General features: G+C 46.0%; 1 pseudogene; it reads right to left on the bottom strand.

The window, feature by feature from the left end:
• Positions 1-2,221: 2,221 nt before the first annotated feature.
• On the bottom strand, positions 2,222-10,803 carry LOC109782242 (uncharacterized; annotated as a pseudogene).
• Positions 10,804-22,702: the final 11,899 nt, after the last annotated feature.

Raw genomic sequence — 22,702 nt, 5'->3', positions numbered from 1 at the left:
CAAGGAGGACGCATTTGAAAGATGCCTTGACATTCTGGGCATCAGGAGGATGTATCCCTTGGCCTGGTAGTTCAGTTGAGGATGATGAACATGTAAGTTGTCACCTAATAGTCTAGGAGTAGGATATGTACTAAGGCTTTCTCCACAAGTACTAGTGGAGGACGCTAAGAGTATAGGCCATCATATGATCATTGATTTGAAAGACGACAAGTTTGATGTCCATGATAAGCAAGTACCAGAGGAGGAAGACAACATAATAAGACTTACTAACACATAATACAAACTTACCTTATATCACTTCTTGTGCTTTCACATGAGTTCCCCCGATATCTTGTATTGTGACAATACTCATCTCTCCCTTGCATGTGTTTATCAGTGATTTTTAGCCCCATACAACGAAACCGATTATTGAGTCTTGGTTTGTATCAACTGTTGACGTTCCTTTCCAAAACCCATGTTTTTATATGACTATTAGTATGTCCTTCTATTCGGGACATACATAAATATATGAACCACTTTTCTCCTAGAAAGGGGGAGAAGTGTATGTTTCATTTTCCAAAGAAGCCTTCCGATCTTTCAAAACCATAGCGATTGTTCCTGGACCTTGGTTGCAATATGGCACACAACTCATGACCAGGAGTAGAACCGCTAGGTGGCCTCAAGTGTTGTGAACCTACAATAATATTGTCGGTCTCAAGTCATTCCCTAAATATGAAATGTTGTTGGTCAGGAGAAATACCGAGGTTGTTTCCATGATATATTAGGGCTTGAAATATTCTGGTGCGAAATTGGGAGGGCGTTGGGAAATCAAGCTCTGATCTCCAATGCAAGAAGGATGCCAATGAAAGATGCCTTGACATTTTGGGGCATGAGAAGGATGTCGAGGATGTAACCCTTCACCTGGTAGTTTGACTGTGGATGTCGAGCATGTAATCGTCACCTAGTAGTCCATGAGGAGGATATGAACAATATGATCCTTGCTCTGCTAGTACCAGAGGAGGATGCCAGAAATATAGGCCATCATCTACTGTGCATGAAGAGGATGAAGAGGGTATAATCATTCATCTGAAATAAGAGGAGGAAGATGTCATTGGTAAGCAAGTACCAAAGGAGGACAATCATAGAATAAGACATACAATTATGTGGTCTAATAGATAGTACAAACACACCATATATCACTTCTTGTGCTTCAACATGAGTTCCCTCGGTTTCTTGTATTGTCACAATAATTATCTCCCACTTCCATGTGTTTAGTGGAGATTTTAGGTCCAGTACAACGAAAAAGATTATTGGTTCTTGGTTTGTATCAATTGGTGATGTGCCTTCCCAAAAGAAAGCAAGTACCAAATAGGACAACGATAGAATAAGTCTTACAATTATGTGGTCTAACAGATAATACAAACTTACCATATGTCACTTCTTGTGCTTCCACATGACTTCCCCCGGTTTCTTGCATTGTCACAATACTTATCTCTTAGTTGCTTGTTTTTAGTGTTGATTTTCAATTCCGTATAAGGAAACCGATTATTGGGTCTTGGTTTGTATCAACTGTTAGCGTGTCTTTCCAAAGGCCATATTTTTCGAGGACTGTTATTATGACCTTCTATCCGGGACATACGTACATAAGTATATGATCCATTTTTCTCCTAGAAAGGGAGAAAGCTGTATGTTTGATTTTCTAGAGAAGCTTTCCGATCTTTCCAAACCATACCAATTGTTGACCCTGGGTGCGACATGGGACACAACTTACGACGAGGATTAGAAGCGCTAGCTCTCAAGTTGTGAAGCTGCTATAATATAGCCGGTCTCAAATCATTCGCTAAACATCCAATGTTGTTGGTCATGAGATATATCGTTGTTGTTTCCATGATCTATTAAGGGCATAATATATTCTAGCGCAAAATTGGGAGCATGATGGGAAATGAAGCCTTTGTCTCCCGCAATAGGAGGATGCCAATGAGAGATATGCCTTGGCATTCTGGGCATGAGGAGGATGTCGAGGTGGTATCCCTTGACTTGGTAGTTCAGTTGAGGATGACAAACATGTAAGTTGTCACCTAATAGTCTAGGAGGAGGATATGTAATAAGGCTTTCTCCACAAGTACTAGTGGAGGACGCTAAAATTATAGGCCATCGTGTAGTCGTGCATAAAGAGTATGAACAACATACCATCGTTGATCTAAAGAAGATAAGTTTGATGTCCATGATAAGCAAGTACCAGAGGAGGAAGACAATAGAATAAGACTTACTAACACGTAATACAAACTTACCTTATATCACTCCTCGTGCTTTCATATGAGTTCCCCCGGTATCTTGTATTGTGTCAATACTTATTTCTCCCTTGCATCTGTTCAGCATTGATTTTTTGTCCCATACAATAAAACCAATTATTGAGTCTTGGTTTGTATCAACTGTTGACGTTCCTTTCCAAAACCCATGTTTTTATAGAACAATTATTATGTCCTTCTATCCGGGACATACATAAATATATGAACCATTTTTCTCCTAGAAAGGGGGAGAAGTGTATGTTTCATTTTCCAGAGAAGCCTTCCGATCTTTCAAAACCATAGCGATTGTTCTTGGACCTTGGGTGCAATATGGGACACAACTCACGACCAGGAGTAGAACTCCTAGGTGGCCTCAAGTGTTGTGAACCTGCAATAATGTAGTCGGTATCAAGTCATCCACTAAACATCAAATTTTTTTGGTAAGGAGAAATACCGCAGTTGTTTCCATGATTTACTATGGCTTGAAATATTCTGGTGCAAAATAGGGAGGGCGATGGGAAATCAAGCCTTGATCTCCTGCGCAAGAAGGATGCCAATGAAAGAGGCCTTGACATTCTGGGGCATGAGAAGGATGTCGAGGATGTAACCCTTGACCTGGTAGCAGTTTGGTTTAGGATGTCGAGCATGTAATCGTCACCTAGTACTCCATAAGGAGGATATGAACAATATGATACCTGCTTTGCTAGCATCAAAGGAGGACGCCAGAAATATAGGCCATTGATGTCTACTACGCAACCTTCTTCTTGTAGACGTTGTTGGGCCTCCAAGTGCAGAGGTTTGTAGGACAGTAGCAAATTTCCCTCAAGTGGATGACCTAAGGTTTATCAATCCGTGGGAGGCGTAGGATGAAGATGGTCTCTCTCAAACAACCCTGCAACCAAATAACAAAGAGTCTCTTGTGTCCCCAACACACCCAATGCAATGGTAAATCGTATAGGTGCACTAGTTCAGCGAAGAGATGGTGATACAAGTGCAATATGGATGGTAGATAAAGGTTTTTGTAATATGAAAATATAAATTAGCAAGGTAACTAATGATAAAAGTGAGCGTAAACGGTATTGCAATGCTAGGAAACAAGGCCTAGGGTTCATACTTTCACTAGTGCAAGTTCTCTCAACAATAATAACATAACTGGATCATATAACTATCCCTCAACATGCAACAAAGAGTCACTCCAAAGTCACTAATAGCGGAGAACAAACGAAGAGATTATGGTAGGGTACGAAGCCACCTCAAAGTTATTCTTTCGCATCGATCTATTCAAGAGTCCGTAGTAAAATAACATGAAGCTATTCTTTCCGTTCGATCTATCATAGAGTTCATACTAGAATAACACCTTAAGATACAAATCAACCAAAACCCTAATGTCACCTAGATACTCCAATGTCACCTCAAGTATCCATGGGTATGATTATACGATATGCATCACACAATCTCAGATTCATCTATTCAAACCAACACAAAGTACTTCAAAGAGTGCCCCAAAGTTTCTACCGGAGAGTCAAGACGAAAACGTGTGCCAACCCCTATGCATAGGTTCATGGGCGGAACCCGCAAGTTGATCACCAAAACATACATCAAGTGGATCACGTGATATCCCATTGTCACCACAGATAAGCACGGCAAGACATACATCAAGTGTTCTCAAATCCTTAAAGACTCAATCCGATAAGATAACTTCAAAGGGAAAACTCAATCCATTACAAGAGAGTAGAGGGGGAGAAGCATCATAAGATCCAACTATAATAGCAAAGCTCGCGATACATCAAGATCGTACCATCTCAAGAACACGAGAGAGAGAGAGATCAAACACATAGCTACTGGTACATACCCTCAGCCCCGAGGGTGAACTACTCCCTCCTCGTCATGGAGAGCACCAGGATGATGAAGATGGCCACCGATGAGGGTTCCCCCCTCCGGCAGGGTGCCGGAACAGGGTCCCGATTGGTTTTTGATGGCTACAGAGGCTTGCGGCGACGGAACTCCCGATCTATTCTGTTCCTGATGGTTTTAGGGTATATTGGTATATATAGGAGGAAGAAATACGTCAGGGGAGCCACGAGGGTCCCACGAGGGTGGAGGGCGCGCCCCCTGCCTCGTGCCTTCCTCGTTGCTTCCCTTACGTACACTCCAAGTCTTCTGGATTGCTTCCGTTCCATAAATAACTCTCCCGAAGGTTTCATTCCGTTTGGACTCCGTTTGATATTCCTTTTCTGCGAAACACTGAAACAAGGGAAAAACAGAAACTGGCACTGGGCTCTGGGTTAATAGGCTAGTCCCAAAAATAATATAAAAGTGTATAATAAAGCCCATAAACATCCAAAACAGATATATAATAGCATGGAACAATAAAAAATTATAGATACGTTGGAGACGTATCAGCATCCCCAAGCTTAATTCCTGCTCGTCCTCGAGTAGGTAAATGATAAAAACAGAATTTTTGATGTGGAATGCTACCTAACATAATTCTCAATGTAATTTTCTTTATTGTGGCAAGAATATTCAGATCCGAAAGATTCAAGATAAAAGTTTAATATTGACATGAAAATAATAATACTTCAAGCATACGAACAAAGTAATCACGTCTTCTCAAAATAACATGGCCAAAGAAAGCTATCCCTACAAAATCATATAGTCTGGCTATGCTCTATCTTCATCACACAAAATATTTAAATCATGCACAACCCCGATGACAAGCCAAGCAATTGTTTCATACTTTTGATGTTCTCAAACTTTTTCAACTTTCACGCAATACATTAGCGTGAGCCATGGATATAGCACTATAGGTGGAATAGAATGGTGGTTGTGGAGAAGACAAAAAGGAGAAGATAGTCTCACATCAACTAGGCGTATCAACGGGCTATGGAGATGCCCATCCATAGATATCAATGTGAGTGAGTAGGGATTCCCATGCAACGGATGCACTAGAGCTATAAGTGTATGAAAGCTCAATAAAAGAAACTAAGTGGGTGTGCATCCAACTCGCTTGCTCATGAAGACCTAGGGCATTTTGAGGAAGCCCATCATTGGAATATACAAGCCAAGTTCTATAATGAAAGATTCCCACTAGTATATGAAAGTGACAACATAGGAGACTCTCTATCATGAAGATTATGGTGCTACTTTGAAGCACAAGTGTGGTAAAAGGATAGTAATATTGTCCCTTCTCTCTTTTTCTCTCATTTTTTTTATTTGGGCCTTTCTCTTTTTTATGGCCTCTTTTCTCTTTTTTTTATTTGGGCTTCTTTGGCCTCTTTTATTTATTTATTTTCGTCCGGAGTCTCATCCCGACTTGTGGGGGAATCATAGTCTCCATCATCCTTTCCTCACTGGGACAATGCTCTAATAATGATGATCATCACACTTTTATTTACTTACAACTCATGAATTACAACTCGACACTTAGGACAAAATATGACTCTATATGAATGCCTCCGGCGGTGTACCGGGATGTGCAATGACTCATGAGTGACATGTATGAAAGAATTATGAACGGTGGCTTTGCCACAAATACAATGTCAACTACATGATCATGCAAAGCAATATGACAATGATGGAGCGTGTCATAATAAACGAAATGGTGGAAAGTTGCATGGCAATATATCTCGGAATGGCTATGGAAATGCCATGATAGGTAGGTATGGTGGCTGTTTTGAGGAAGGTATATGGTGGGTGTATGATACCGGCGAAAGGTGCGCGGTATTAGAGAGGCTAGCAATGGTGGAAGGGTGAGAGTGCGTATAATCCATGGACTCAACCTTAGCCATAAAGAACTCACATACTTATTGCAAAAATCTATTAGTTATCGAAACGAAGTACTACACGCATGATCCTAGGGGGATAGATTGGTAGGAAAAGACCATCGCTCGTCCCCGACCGCCACTCATAAGGAAGACAATCAATAAATAAATCATGCTCCGACTTCATCACATAACGGTTCACCATACGTGCATGCTACGGGAATCACAAACTTTAACACAAGTATTTCTCAAATTCACAACTACTCACTAGCATAACTCTAATATCACCATATTCATATCTCAAAACAATCATAAGGAATCAAACTTCACATAGTATTCAATGCACTTTATATGAAAGTTTTTATTATACCCATCTTGGATGCCCATCATATTAGGACTAAATTCATAACCAAAGCAAATTACCATGCTGTTTAGGACTCTCAAAATAATGCAAGTGAAGCACGAGAGTTCATCTATTTCTTCAAAATAAAACCACCATTGTGCTCTAAAAGATATAAGTGAAGCACTAGAGCAAACGACAAACTACTCCGAAAGATATAAGTGAAGATCAATGAGTAGTTTAATAATTATGTAACTATGTGAAGACTCTATAACATTTAAGAATTTAAGATCTTGGTATTTTATTCAAACAGCAAGCAAAACAAAATAAAATAAAATGACGCTCCAAGCAAAACACATATCATGTGGTGAATAAAAATATAGCTCCAAGTAAAGTTACCGATGAACGAAGACGAAAGAGGGGATGCCATCCGGGGCATCCCCAAGCTTAGGCTCTTGGTTGTCCTTGAATATTACCTTGGGGTGCCTTGGGAATCCCCAAGCTTAGGCTCTTGCCACTCCTTATTCCATAGCCCATCGATTCTTTACCCAAAACTTGAAAACTTCACAACACAAAACTTAACAGAAAATCTCGTGAGCTCCGTTAGCGAAAGAAAACAAAACACCACTTCAAGGTACTGTAATGAACTCATCATTTATTTGTATTGGTGTTAAATCTAATGTATTCCAACTTCTCTATGGTTTATAAAATATTTTACTAGCCATAGATTCATCAAAATAAGCAAACAACACACGAAAAACAGAATCTGTCAAAAACAGAACAGTCTGTAGTAATCTGTAACTAACGCAAACTTCTGGAACTCAAAAAATTCTACCAAAATAGGAAGACCTAGATAATTTGATTATTGATCTGCTGCAATTGGAATCAGTATTTTATCACGTTCTGGTGATTTTAAACAATTGTTTTCGTGAACAGAAAGTTTCTGGAATTTTCAGCAAGATCAAATAACTATCATCCAAGAAGATCCTATAGGTCTTACTTGGCACAAACACTAATTAAAACATAAAACCACATCTAACCAGAGGCTAGATGATTTATTAATTACTAAACATGAACAAAAATAAAATTGGGTTGCCTCCCAACAAGCGCTAACGTTTAACGCCCCTAGCTAGGCATGATGATTTCAATGATGCTCACATAAAAGATAAGAATTGAAACATAAAGAGAGCAACATGAAGAATATGACTAGCACATTTAAGTCTAACCCACTTCCTATGCATAGGGATTTTGTGAGAAAACTACTTATGGGAACAAGAATCAACTAGCATAGGAAAGCAAAACAAGCATAGCCTCAAGATTTTCAACACATAGAGGGGAAACTTGATATTATTGCAATTCCTACAAGCATATGTTCCTCCCTCATAATAATTTTCAGTAGCATCATGAATGAATTCAACAATATAACCAGCACATAAAGCATTATTTTCATGATGCACAAGCATAGAAATTTTATTACTCTCCACATAAGCAAATTTCTTCTCATGAATAGTAGTGGGAGCAAACTTAACAAAATAACTATCATGTGAAGCATAATCCAATTGAAAATTAAAACCGTGATGACAAGTTTCATGGTTATCTTTATTCTTTATAGCATACGTGTCATCACAATAATCATCATAAATAGGAGGCATGCTTTCATCATAATAAATTTTCTCATCAAAACTTGGGGGACAAAATATATCATCTTCATAAAACATAGCTTCCCCAAGCTTGTGGCTTTGCATATCATTAGCATCATGGATATTCAAAGAATTCATACTAAAAACATTGCAATCATGCTCATCATTCAAAGATTTAGTGCCAAACATTTTAATGCATTCTTCCTCTAGCAATTGAGCACAATGATCGGAATCCTTATTTTCACGGAAGACGTTAAAAAGATGAAGCATATGAGGCACCCTCAATTCCATTTTTTTGTAGTTTTCTTTTATAAACTAAACTAATGATAAAATAAGAAACTAAAAGATTCGATTACAAGACCTAAAGATATACCTTCAAGCACTCACCTCCCCGGCAACGGCGCCAGAAAAGAGCTTGATGTCTACTACGCAACCTTCTTCTTGTAGACGTTGTTGGGCCTCCAAGTGCAGAGGTTTGTAGGACAGTAGCAAATTTCCCTCAAGTGGATGACCTAAGGTTTATCAATCCGTGGGAGGCGTAGGATGAAGATGGTCTCTCTCAAACAACCCTGCAACCAAATAACAAAGAGTCTCTTGTGTCCCCAACACACCCAATACAATGGTAAATTGTATAGGTGCACTAGTTCAGCGAAGAGATGGTGATACAAGTGCAATATGGATGGTAGTTAAAGGTTTTCGTAATCTGAAAATATAAAAACAGCAAGGTAACTAATGATAAAAGTGAGCGTAAACGGTATTGCAATGCTAGGAAACAAGGCCTAGGGTTCATACTTTCACTAGTGCAAGTTCTCTCAACAATAATAACATAACTGGATCATATAACTATCCCTCAACATGCAACAAAGAGTCACTCCAAAGTCACTAATAGCGGAGAACAAACGAAGAGATTATGGTAGGGTACGAAGCCACCTCAAAGTTATTCTTTCGCATCGATCTATTCAAGAGTCCGTAGTAAAATAACATGAAGCTATTCTTTCCGTTCGATCTATCATAGAGTTCATACTAGAATAACACCTTAAGATACAAATCAACCAAAACCCTAATGTCACCTAGATACTCCAATGTCACCTCAAGTATCCATGGGTATGATTATACGATATGCATCACACAATCTCAGATTCATCTATTCAAACCAACACAAAGTACTTCAAAGAGTGCCCCAAAGTTTCTACCGGAGAGTCAAGACGAAAACGTGTGCCAACCCCTATGCATAGGTTCATGGGCGGAACCCGCAAGTTGATCACCAAAACATACATCAAGTGGATCACGTGATATCCCATTGTCACCACAGATAAGCACGGCAAGACATACATCAAGTGTTCTCAAATCCTTAAAGACTCAATCCGATAAGATAACTTCAAAGGGAAAACTCAATCCATTACAAGAGAGTAGAGGGGGAGAAGCATCATAAGATCCAACTATAATAGCAAAGCTCGCGATACATCAAGATCGTACCATCTCAAGAACACGAGAGAGAGAGAGATCAAACACATAGCTCCTGGTACATACCCTCAGCCCCGAGGGCGAACTACTCCCTCCTCGTCATGGAGAGCGCCGGGATGATGAAGATGGCCACCGGTGAGGGTTCCCCCCTCCGGCAGGGTGCCGGAACAGGGTCCCGATTGGTTTTGGTGGCTACAGAGGCTTGCGGCGGCGGAACTCCCGATCTATTCTGTTACCGATGGTTTTAGGGTATATTGGTATATATAGGAGGAAGAAATACGTAAGGGGAGCCACGAGGGCCCCACGAGGGTGGAGGGCGCGCCCCCTGCCTCGTGCCTTCCTCGTTGCTTCCCTTACGTACACTCCAAGTCTTCTGGATTGCTTCCGTTCCAAAAATAACTCTCCCGAAGGTTTCATTCCGTTTGGACTCCGTTTGATATTCCTTTTCTGCGAAACACTGAAACAAGGGAAAAACAGAAACTGGCACTGGGCTCTGGGTTAATAGGTTAGTCCAAAAAATAATATAAAAGTGTATAATAAAGCCCATAAACATCCAAAACAGATAATATAATAGCATGGAACAATCAAAAATTATAGATACGTTGGAGACGTATCAACCATCATCTACTTTGCATGAAGAGGATGAAGAGGGTATAATCATTGATTTGAAATAAGACGAGGAGGATGTCATTGATAAGCAAGTACCAAATGAGGACAACGATTTAATAAGACTTACAATTATGTGGTCTAATAGATAATACAAACATACCATATATCACTTCTTGTGCTTCAACATGAGGTCCCCCAGTTTCTTGTATTTTCACAATAATTATTTGTCACTTGCATGTGTTTAGTGCTAATTTTTGGTCCAGTACAACAAAAAGGATTATTGGGCTTTGGTTTGTATCAACTGGTGATGTGCCTTTCCAAAATCAAGCAAGTACCAAAGGAGTACAACAATATAATAAGACATACAATTATGTTGTCTAACAGATAATACAAACTTACCATATATCACTTCCTGTGCTTCCACATGACTTCCCTCGGTTTCTTGTATTATCAATACTTATCTCTCACCTCCTTGTTTTTAGTGTTGATTTTTGGTTCCGTATAAGGAAACCGATTATTGGGTCTTGGTTTGTATCAACTATTAGCGTGCCTTTCCAAAGGCGATATTTTTCATGGACTGTTAATATGTCCTTCTCTCCGGGACATACATAAGTATATGTTCCATTTTTCTCCTAGAAAGGTAGAAAAGTGTATGTTTCATTTTCCAGAGAATCCTTCTGATCTTTCCAAACCATACCAATTGTTGACCCTGGGTGCGACATGGGACACAACTCATGACGAGGACTAGAACCACTAGGTGGACACAAGTGCTGTGAAGCTGCTATAATATAGTCGATCCCAAGTCATTCGCTAAACATCCAATGTTGTCGGTGAGGAGAAATACCGTTGTTGTTTCCACGATCTATTAAGGGCATAAAGTATTCTAGCGCAAAACGTGGAGCACAGAAATGAAGCCTTTATGTCCCGCGCAAGGAGGATGCCAACGAGAGATGCCTTGACATTCTGGGCATGACGAGGATGTCGAGGATGTATCCCTTCACCAGGTAGTTCAGTTGAGGATGACAAACATGTAACTTGTCACCTTATAGTCTAGGAGGAGGATATGTACTAAGGCCTTCAGCACAAGTACTAGTGGAGGACGCTAAAAGTATAGGCCATCGTCTACTCATGCATAAAGGGGATGAACAACATATGATCTTTGATCTGAAAGAAGACAAGGTTGATGTCCATGATAAGCAAGTACCAGTGGAGGAAGACAATAGAAGAAGACTTACTAATATATAATACAAACTTACCTTATATCACTTCTTGTGCTTTCACATGAGTTCCCCTAGTATCTTATATTGTCATAATACTTATCTCTCCCTTGCATGTTTTTAGCAGTGATATTTGGTCCCATACAACGAAACCGATTATTGAGTCTTGGTTTGTATCAACTGTTGACGTTCCTTTCCAAAACCCATGTTTTTATAGGACTATTATTATGTCCTTCTATCCGGGACATACATAAATATATGAACCACTTTGCTCCTAGAAAGGGGGAGAAGTGTATGTTTCCTTTTCCAGAGAAGCCTTCCAATCTTTTGAAACCATAGCGATTGTTCCTGGACCTTGGGTGCAATATGGGACACAAATCATGACCAGGAGTAGAACCGCTAGGTGGCCTCAAGTGTTGTAAACTCGTAATAATACGGTCGGTCTCAAGTCATTCGCTAAACATCAAATGTTGTTGGTCAGGAGAAATATCGTGGTTGTTTCCATGATTTATTAAGGCATGAAATATTCTGGTGCAAAATTGGGAGAGCGTTGGGAAATCAAGCCTTGATTTCCTGCGCAAGAAGGATGCCAATGAAAGATTCCTTGACATTCTGGGGCATGAGAAGGATGTCGAGAATTTAACCCTTCACCTAGTAGTTTGGTTGCGGATGTCGAGCATGTAATCGTCACCTAGTAGTCCATGTCGGTGTCAAAACCGGCGGATCTCAGGTAGGGGGTCCCGAACTGTGCGTCTAAGGCGGATGGTAATAGGAGGCGGGGGACACGATGTTTACCCAGGTTCGGGCCCTCTCGATGGAGGTAATACCCTACTTCCTGCTTGATTGATCTTGATGATATGAGTATTACAAGAGTTGATCTACCACGAGATCGTAGAGGCTAAACCCTAGAAGCTAGCCTATGGTTATGATTGTTGTTGTCCTACGGACTAAAACCCTCCGGTTTATATAGACACCGGAGGGGGCTAGGGTTACACAGAGTCGGTTACAAGGAAGGAGATCTACATATCCGTATTGCCAAGCTTGCCTTCCACGCCAAGGAGAGTCCCATCCGGACACGGGACGAAGTCTTCAATCTTGTATCTTCATAGTCCAACAGTCCGGCTGTCCGAGGACCCCCTAATCCAGGACTCCCTCAGTAGCCCCTGAACTAGGCTTCAATGATGATGAGTCCGGCGCGCAGATTGTCTTCGGCATTGCAAGGCGGGTTCCTCCTCCGAATACTCCATAGAAGATTTCGAACACAAGGATAGTGTCTGGCTCTGCAAAACAAATTCCACATACCACCGTAGAGAGAATAATATTTCCACAAATCTAATCTGCTGACAGCTTTTCTTAACATGACGTTCTGCCGTGGTCTGGTCATGACGAACCGTTTCTCCGAGCCTGCCACTGCACGTGTTGCGAGGCGGTTTTGTTGGCACGTCTTGTCGAAGCAGAGATCGTGTCCCTCTTTTCACGGGATTCTCATCAATACGGGTGTGGGTAACCCAACCGCGCCATCAATTACGGCGCTTGGGGAATAAGTGGTTTTACCAGGCAAGTGGGGAGGCGCAGAATCCCTGCTGCCTTTGTAAGGGGATAAGGACTCCCTTTCGCACCCACGCTTTCTTCTTCCTGATCCATTCCCCTCCGCCCGAGCTCCAGCGCCCAAGCATTCATATTCGCTGCCCACAAAGGCCTTCCAAAAATGTCCGGATCCGGAGCAAGAGGCAAATGGATGGCCTCTACCGTCTGGGAGAAGGATATCAAAAAGCTTCGGGAGGCCGGGTATCTGGCCAAGAAAATCAGCCATCGTCTCCCGACGGCGGGACAGATCGTCCCTACTCCGGAACCCCACGAGAGGGTTGTATTCCTCCCTCACTTTGTCCGCGGGCTAGGGTTTCCCCTCCACCCGTTCGTTCGCGGCACCATGTATTATTATGGGATCGATCTTCACGATCTGTCCCCTAATTCCTTCCTCAACATCTCGACATTCATTGTCGTGTGCGAGGCTTTTCTCCGCATCTCGCCACATTTCGGCTTATGGCTGAAGATTTTTAATGTGAAGCCCAAGGTAGTGGGCAGCGAGCACGCCGAGTGCGGGGGCGCTATGGTGAGCAAGATGCCCGACGTTAGATGGCCAACAGGCACCTTTAACGATTCCGTCAAGGAGTGGCAACAGCAGTGGTTTTACATCACCGATCCGCGCGGCACAGAATGGGCCGCTACTCCCGAGTTTCGATCTGGTGCCCCCCTGCGGCTTACATCCTGGGTCAAGAAGGGCCTGAACTGGTCCTCGTCCGACGAATTGTCGGTGCTCCAGACGCGCGTTAAATATATGGGAGACAAGAACATTGTACTTGTCAACGTGGTCCAGGTGATGTTAGTTCGCCGGATCCTGCCTTGTCAACACCGGACTTGCAATCTATGGGAATTCGATCCGGCCAAGCACCGAACCCTGCGAGAGCTTTTTGGCTCCTCGCACAAGGACATCTGAAAGGTGCTTTTTAAGTCCAGCAAATCATGGCCGGACTCCGCCGAAGACCGCGGGTACCAACTGTCCCGCCCTGCAAGTTCGGTAAGTCATCGTACTTTTTATCCGCATAACTCAAGGGAAGCACTTAATGTGTTTTCCACAACTCTCCTAGGGCTGGACGAAGAAGGCGGAGCGGATCCATTGTTCGGCCCCGCTGCCCGAAGAATCGGCCGTCCCACTTCTGACGAAGATGCTAGTCCTGGCGCCTTACAAGGTGCCGAAGAAGACGGCCGAGAAGGAGGCCAAAAAGACCTGGGGCGACCTTCGTCGCCGCGGCACTTCGGACACAATATCCGAAGGCTCTGATGCCCGTTCCGCATCCGAAGAGGACGAGGAGGAGGAGGAAGATGAATCCCCTGCGGGGGGAAGAAAGAAGAGGACGGCCTCCGCACACTTGGAGGCCGAGTCGCCTAAAAGGGGAAAAGCTCCTCTTCCGGAGGAGTCCACTGTCGCCGTCGACAGCGGCCCTGCGTGGGATCCCAGGGCCCAGCCCCTAGTGAACTCGTGAGTATATACAGTGTGAATACGTTTATGTGTCCAGATTCATCATGGCATAATATTTTAACCTGAGCCATATTTTTGTAGTCCGGCGAGGTCCCGTACCGAACAATCCTCATCAGAGGATTCGCTGAGCTCGGATGCTATGGAGAGCGGGACGCCCCCGAAGGCCCCTTCCTTCGAACAGGTGAATCCACCGAGGCTTCGTCCCAGAGGGACCCCGGCCAAGGAGGAGAGGAAAAGACCGTGAAGGCGGCGCCTGGAGGTCAAACTTCAGGGGCCAGACACATGGGGGAGAAAATTCCCATGGGAGCTGACGGCGGGGGCCGTCTTGAATTCGGCTCCCAGCCGGATGCAGTTCCGGAGACCAATACGGCTCCAGAATCAGGCAGGTAGCCTCTCTCAGCTAGAGGGGGCATACTAGCAACCTCTGTCCAACCAGAGGTGTCGGATGCTTTGTTGGTGGCACTGAAGAGCGCCTCCATCGTCGACGAACACCATGCCCTTATGGGTGCGGTGATTGAGAAGATTCAGTCTGCTGAGAGTGGACTGAATAGAGCCTGTATCAGCCTTATAAAAGGTTTTGAGGTATGTTGTATGAGGTTTCGAAGAGTGTCATGGTATGGATAGTAGCCCCTGATACACTGTTCGGTGAAAGAAAAAGCCGAACAGAGGATCAAATTTATGTTCTCAGGAAGACTCATTGAATGACATCTATTTCTCTTATGTTATAAGAAGGCGTCTGTAGCGGCTACTGCCTCTCATACTGCGGAGATCTCCGGACTGAATCAAAGTCTGGAGCGGGCCAAAGAAGAACTTGGCCAGTTGAAAATGCAGTTGGGAGATAAACAAGGTATGCACAAGTCTTGTTCGCGTTTATGGCGAATGAATTTTCAGTATGATGGAATAGGCTTCATGATTTGCGCTAGCGATGGTGACCGAAGTCGAGGCCCTTAAGAAGGCTGTGGCCGAGGCTGAGAAAAAGGCAACCACAGAGCAGGCTCTTTGTGAGAAGTACGAGGCCAGGGTTATTAAAGCTGAGCTGGAGCTGCAAGAGGCCGTGAAGAAATGCGAGACCTTGGAGCAGAGTTTAAGGGAGAAAGAATCCGAACTCACCAAGGCGCATCAGGCCACGAGCGATGCCCGGGGGGAAACCCAAAGCGCCCTGCAGGGGATCCAAGAGGCGAGGAAGATCGCGGCGGGTAAGGCTTTTTCCATGTAAAGCAAGTATTTGAGGAGAAAATTATGTTTCTAATTTTGAATTCGGATTTCTCCAGGGGTATTTGCGGAGCTGCCCCGCAACATATCGGATGCCGCCTAATTCTACTGCACCGAAGAAAGGAACACTGCGGATAAGCTCTTCTGGTCGCAGTATTTGGCACCGAATTATCCGGTGCCTTTTGTCGATCAACTGAAACAGCTGATCGAACTGCATAAGGCGGCGAAACTAGCCATGAAGGATTTGATTATCCGGCTATGGCCCGCCGAGCCAATTCCAAGAAGCTACTTCGGGCTCGTGAAGCGGCTTGTGAGTGCCTGCCCTCGACTTGATGTCATCAAGCGGTCGGTCTATATAGAGGGTGCGCGAATGGCCTTCGCCCGCGCAAAGGTGCACTGGGGGAAGATGGATGCTGAAAAGCTGATGACCAAAGGGCCGCCAGAGGGGAAGGAGCACCGCAAGCCCGAATTATATTATGAGAGTGTCCTGAAGGGATCCTACCTTGCAGCGGAGCTATGTAACGAGGACATTATATTTCCATGAATGCAAATCATGTTGTCCTTTGTAATGTCTGGACAAGGTCATTTATATTATTTATTGCCTGTTATATAAAAGTTTATCCTCCTGCGCGACCGTTTTATATATGAATCTTGAGAGTTGGCCAGTCGTCGGCTTCTGCCCCCACGTAATAAGTACGGGGGTGTTCGGGATAGACCTGATCACTCTTTATCCCAGTTTTGGGTCCTTCGAAGGAGGTGTTCAGCACAACGAACCAGGCAATCGGACTATAGGGCTTTATCGCTCTCACTTAGCCGTAGGAGCTTTAGGAAGGTAGGCGCAGCCCCTGGTGTTCGTAAGACCGCACGAGGGGCTCTATAAGCACCTGATCGGAAGAAAAAACCGATCCATCGCACGCTGCATTGGTTATGGCATTATGCGGGAGAAATCCTTAAAGATTTTACAACCTCTCGAACAGCTGACCAGCTCTCGCCGTATCATGACAGTCAGTTTTCGGCTTTCTCTACCGATGTGCTCGTCTGGAAGAACCGGGACACAATCACAGTAGTTCTCCCAGTGCTACCTTAGCCGATATAGCGGAACGTAAGGTACCAAAACGTGGGAGCCGGGCAAACCCAACTATTGAACCAAGACATGACTCGGAGCTGATGCATATAATGCTATAGGTTCAGGGTGCCGAACTTCCGCGAGGGTGTTCGGACTTTATTGCCGTATTATGGGTAAAAGGAAGCCCCTGGCATATTTGAAGGCATATCGTGGTGTACGGATGTCATTTGATAAAAGAATTTTAATAAGAAATAACAGTAGATACGCGTCATATGAATTCATAAGTTGTATTTGAATGGTACGTTGATGCGTATAAGTACAGGTAATGTGATAAAAAGGAGACATGACTGTGGAACCTGCAGAGACCAGGGGGGAAGAAGCTGAGTGCGGATCCGGAGTATAGCCGGATGGTCATCGGGGGGAATGTCTAAGGATTCCCTTGCGCGTTCGAGCTGCCTCTGTATCGCCCGTCCTGGTCGGCGCAAAGGTGAACCTACGAAGGAAATGTAAGAAATGTTTGCGTGCCGGAGAGCGGTTGAGCCACTGAGTGCGGCCTGTCCTGGCCTTCACCGGAGTGTTTAATTGAGCTCTGGACGAGCCGGGCTATCCTTCTGCGAAGTAGTTTGGAGTCCCTTGACGGTGTCCGGGAGCCTGGACGTCGACTCGAGGTTCGGCTGCAAGGTGCTGCTCGTTGCTTCTGCTGTTAAGGCAGTGGTGTACTCGTTGATGCCGATGTAAAGTTCGTCCTTGCCATTAACCGTGATGACGCCGTGTGGACCGGGCATTTTGAGCTTACGGTAGGCATAATGTGGCACCGCGTTGAATCGAGCGAACGCGGTTCGTCCGAGCAGTGCTTGATAATCACTGCGGAAAGGGATGATTTCGAAGATTAACTCTTCGGTACGGTAATTGTCGGGTGATTCGAAGACTACCTCAAGGGCGATGGAGCCTGTACAGCTGGCTTCCGCACCTGGTATAATGCCTCTGAAAGTGACTTTAGTGGGTTTGATCTCTGAATGATCGATGCCCATCTTGCGCACTGTGTCCTGGTAAAGCAGGTTTAAACTGCTGCCTCCGTCCATAAGGACTCGTGTGAGGTGGAACCCGTCAATTATTGGGTCGAGGACTAGTGCGGCTGGGTTGCCCTGATTGGCGTCAACCGGACGATCCGTGCGGTTGAAGGTGACCGGCCCTAGTTTATATTGTGGGATGACTGGTTCCGTTAAGTCGGCATCCCTAAGGGTGCGTATCCGGTCCGGGTTGGGAATTTGGGTGGTGTTTACCACATTCACCGTTTGGATTTGCGGGGGAAATTTCTTTTACCCTCTTGTGTTCGGTGATCTGGGCTCTTCGTCGTCATCATCGCTTTGAGACCCCCTTCTCTGTTTTTGGCGCCTGCCCTGCCGGCTTGTTTGAAGACCCAACATTCTCTGTTGGTATGGGTGGCTGGCGTCCCTGGGGTGCCATGAATTTGGCATTGACGATTGAGTATGCGGTCCAGACTGGATGGACCCAAATTGTTATTTTTGAGTGGCCCTTTCCGCTGACTGGACTTTGAGCCACTAAACCCGACATTAACTGCCGTATCTTTGGCATTTTCACCATATTTGCGGCGCTTGTGTTTGTTGCGTCGTGGTTTGCCGTTGCTATCCCTGGCCTCTGATGTGCCAGGTTTGCTTGCTGTGTTGTTACTACGAGCCAACCAACTATCTTCGCCCGCGCAAAAGCGGGTCATAAGTGTCGTGAGGGCTGCCATGGATTTTGGCTTCTCTTGACCGCGGTGCCGGGCGAGCCACTCATCACGGATGTTATGCTTGAATGCCGCTAAGGCCTCTGCATCGGGACAGTCGACAATTTGGTTCAGAATTTCCTGGCCGACTCTCCTGGCTGCTGAGTTATATGACTTAAATCGTCAGCATCCGGCGGTCGCACATAAGTGCCCTGGAAATTGTTCAGGAATGCATCTGCCAGGCTCTCCCAACTTCCGATGGAGTTTGCCGGCAAGCTATTCAGCCAATGCCGAGCCGGCCCTTTGAGTTTTAGCGGGAGATACTTGATGGCGTGTGGATCATCCCCGCGGGCCATGTGAATGTGGAGGAAGAAGTCTTCTATCCATATCGCGGGGTCTGTAGTACCATCATATGATTCAATGTTTACGGGTTTAAACCCTTCTGGGAATTCGTGATCCATTACTTCGTCAGTGAAGCATAGGGGGTGTGCGGCACCTCTGTGTCAGGCTATGTCGCGACGCAGTTCATACGAGTCTTGTCTGCTGTATTAGGCCCGGCCGGATTTGCTTTTAGCGTGTCCGGCGTGACGATCATCGTCACGCGTTGGGGTGCGACCCCGTGATCCGTAGATCGATCTTGTATGTCCTGCTTTGTTTTCCAATGCACTTCGCAGGTCCTGCGTGTTGCCCTGGGCCTTGGTGTTTTTGTTTGTCTGGCGTCGGGGTGCGAGCTGGACTTCGGGCTGATATGCCCCTCTGTCTCGGCCACGAGGTGGCCGATCGGCCGCATCATACGCTGGTAATGTAGGTTTTAATGCTTCCTCCTCGAGTTGGGGTAGCAACCTGCGCTTTGGGTAACTCTTGGTTGGGCGCTCGAGTTCGTATTCCTCGGCCGCCAGGACTTCAGTCCATCTATCCGCTAGCAGATCTTGATCAGCTCGAAGCTGTTGTTGCTCTTTCTTCAGGCTGTTTGCTGTGGCTATAAGCCGGCGCTTGAAGCGCTCCTGCTCGACGGGATCCTCAGGCACGATAAATTATTCGTCGCCGAGGCTCACCTCGTCTTTGGAGAGAGGCATGTAATTGTCATCCCCTGATTCTCCGTCTGCTGCCTGTTCCGGAGGGCTAGCTTGTTCATCCTCCCGCTCGAGGTCTGGCTGGAGGGGATTGTCGTCGTCTTCGGCACTATCCGGAGCGTTATTGTCTCTTGTGCCGGTATCGCTGCTTTTGGTATGGCGGGACTTAGAGCGGCGCCGCTGACGTCGGTGCTTGGATTGCTTCTTGGAGGGATTATCCTCCGTTGTCTTATCGCCATCGCCTTCTTTGGGGGTGTCCACCATGTATATATCATATGATGAGGTGGCAGTCCAGCGCCCTGTGGGCGGTGGTTCCTGTTCGTCTCCTGCATCGTCGTCCATATCGTCGATGTCTTCGGAGCCGAAATCGAGCATGTCGGTTAAATCATAGACAGTGGCTACTAAGTGGGTGGTGGGTGGGGAGCGAATTTCTTCGTCGTCCGCATCCCATTCTAGCCGGACATAGTTCGGCCAAGGGTCTCCTGGCAAGGAGAGAGACCTCAATGAGTTTAGCACATCGCCAAGTGGTGAGTGCTGAAAGATATCCGCGGAGGAAAACTCCATAATCGGTGCCCAATCGGATTCGATAGGCACGGACGCAGGTGGCTCGGAGCCCATGGCCGGGGACGAATCGAAGTGTCCGGCAATACGGGTCTCATAGGAAGTGAGGTCGGCATTCGGCTCTATCGCCGCTGAGTGCGCGACCTTCGTGGTGGGGTCCATCCACCCGTCCTCGGACGGCGCAATCTGTTCCGGATTGAGGGCCGGAGTAGTTGCAGGTGTGATCTCCCGAACACTGTCCGACGGCAGAGCTAAGTCATGCTCGTCGTGACTGTGCGGCGCACCTGACATGGGCTTGAATCCATCGAAGATCAAGTCTCCGCGAATGTCGGCAGTATAGTTCAAGTTTCCAAACCTGACCTGATGGCCACGGGCGTAGCTCTCGATCTGCTCCAGATGGCCAATCGAGTTGGCCCGCAGTATGAAGCCGCCGAATACGAAGATCTGTCCGGGGAGGAAAGCCTCGCCCTGGATCGCATCATTGTTGATGATCGAGGGAGCCATCAAGCCTTTATCGCGACGACATAGTGGAACTCAATGAAAGCACCAATGTCGGTGTCAAAACCGGCGGATCTCGGGTAGGGGGTCCCGAACTGTGCGTCTAAGGCGGATGGTAACAGGAGGCGGGGGACACGATGTTTACCCAGGTTCGGGCCCTCTCGATGGAGGTAATACCCTACTTCCTGCTTGATTGATCTTGATGATATGAGTATTACAAGAGTTGATCTACCACGAGATCGTAGAGGCTAAACCCTAGAAGTTAGCCTATGGTTATGATTGTTGTTGTCCTACGGACTAAAACCCTCCGGTTTATATAGACACCGGAGGGGGCTAGGGTTACACAGAGTCAGTTACAAGGGAGGAGATCTACATATCCGTATTGCCAAGCTTGCCTTCCACGCCAAGGAGAGTCCCATCCGGACACGTGACGAAGTCTTCAATCTTGTATCTTCATAGTCCAATAGTCCGGCTAAAGTATATAGTCTGGCTGTCCGAGGACCCCCTAATCCAGGACTCCCTCAGAGGTTATGAACAATATGATCCTTGCTCCACTAGTACAAGAGGAGGTCACCAGAAATATAGGCCATCATCTACTTTGCATGAAGAGGATGAAGAGGGTATAATCATGATCTGAAATAAGAGGATGATGATGATGTCATTGATAATAAAGTACCAAAGGAGGACAATAATAGAATAAGACTTGCAATTATCTGGTCTAATAGATAATACAAACATACCATATATCACTTCTTGTGCTGCAACACAAGTTCCCCCAGTTTCTTGTATTGTCACAATAATTATCTCTCACTTGCATGTGTTTGGTGGTGATTTTTGGTCTAGTACAATGTCAGTGCAACAAACTCTGGGTCCGTTGCCCAGGCTGTGCATAGGCCTAAGGACAAGATTGCAGCACCCAAGATCAGACTAAGCACAAGAGATCAACTCTTTGAAGGATTAAAGTACAGATCAAGAAGACCAAGACGAGCTAGTGAAGCAAGATATCACTAAGGGAAAAACCTCCCTTGCCGGGCAGGCGAGCCTGGCAAGGTTGGGGTTACCGCGGAAGCAAGCTTCCAGATCGTCCCGGCAGGCCTGCCGGGGCTTGCGGAGGCAAACCACTCCACCACACCACCTCACAGCGACGCAAGTCATCGATCAGTGCGGTGTCAAGCTCCTAAGTGACGAAGTGGCTGCTTCCTGCCACATGACAGCCACTTCCTACTGAAAATGCCTCCAAATGGCACCCGTCCTAAGATGTGTCAAGCAAGCAGGCGCAAAGCTCGCAAAACAGCCCGGCAAGGCTTGCTGGGCGCACCGCGGCGCATTTAATGCGCTGTGTCCGCCTGCAAAGTTAGGTATGATAGCACTGTTTGCTATCTAATCAGTGTGTAAAAGACTGATTTGCCACTGTGGTGACCCCTTTATCTGTAAAAGGAGGCCCATGGCAATCGTAGAGAGGATTCTGACCCTCACACATTCATACGCGCGTAGCCACTCTCGCCCCAAGGCTACCTTGCTGGGCAAGAGCGCTGCGTTCTCCACCATTATCCACCATCAATCCACCAAAGCAGGAGTAGGGTTTTACCCCTCATGGCGGCCCGAACCTGGGTAAAAACTGCCTGTGTGATCTCTGTCGTGCTGTGTTGCGCTTCTCCGCTCTTTATGCAACGTGCGCATTCCCCCCACCGAACCAAAAGGGGCTCATGGTCCCATAGGTGGCCGTGGTTTCCCACGACATCTTTGGCACGCCAACTAGGGGGAGTCACTTGCGCGAACCCGAGAGCGTAAGTAGCGCATCATCTTCATCAACATTTTCGTCATCAGCGGCTCCGTCGACTATGGCACCCAAGAAGAAGCTCGTGCCGCAGATCACCCGTCCACCTTGAAGGCCCCGCCGCCTGCGACCGCCGATGCCGCAGGGAATGCGGGGACTCATGAGGATGTGGACGCTGCGGGGGATGTGGTCGTAGGCGGCGTTGTCACTAGCTCCCCCGCGGCCGAAGCAGGAACGTGAGGCACTTGAGAAGGACACCACCAGCAACATCCCGGCGACCATGCTCCACGAGGTACGGTAGAGAGGTAATTCCTTCTGTCTCTTCCTGCCTAGACGAGGGGCATAGCCACGGTGGTGACGTTCGCCTGAGGCGAATCGCAATCCTTCGGCCGCCCCCTCCGCGGACGCGATCGCAGGACATGCACCACCCCCAGAGCAAACTGGCCCA

The sequence above is a fragment of the Aegilops tauschii genome, chromosome 2, assembly GCF_002575655.3.
Source record: "Aegilops tauschii subsp. strangulata cultivar AL8/78 chromosome 2, Aet v6.0, whole genome shotgun sequence".
Lineage (NCBI taxonomy): Eukaryota > Viridiplantae > Streptophyta > Magnoliopsida > Poales > Poaceae > Aegilops > Aegilops tauschii.
Note: the sequence above shows the minus strand (reverse complement) of the source record. Positions and strands in the feature narration are given on the sequence as shown.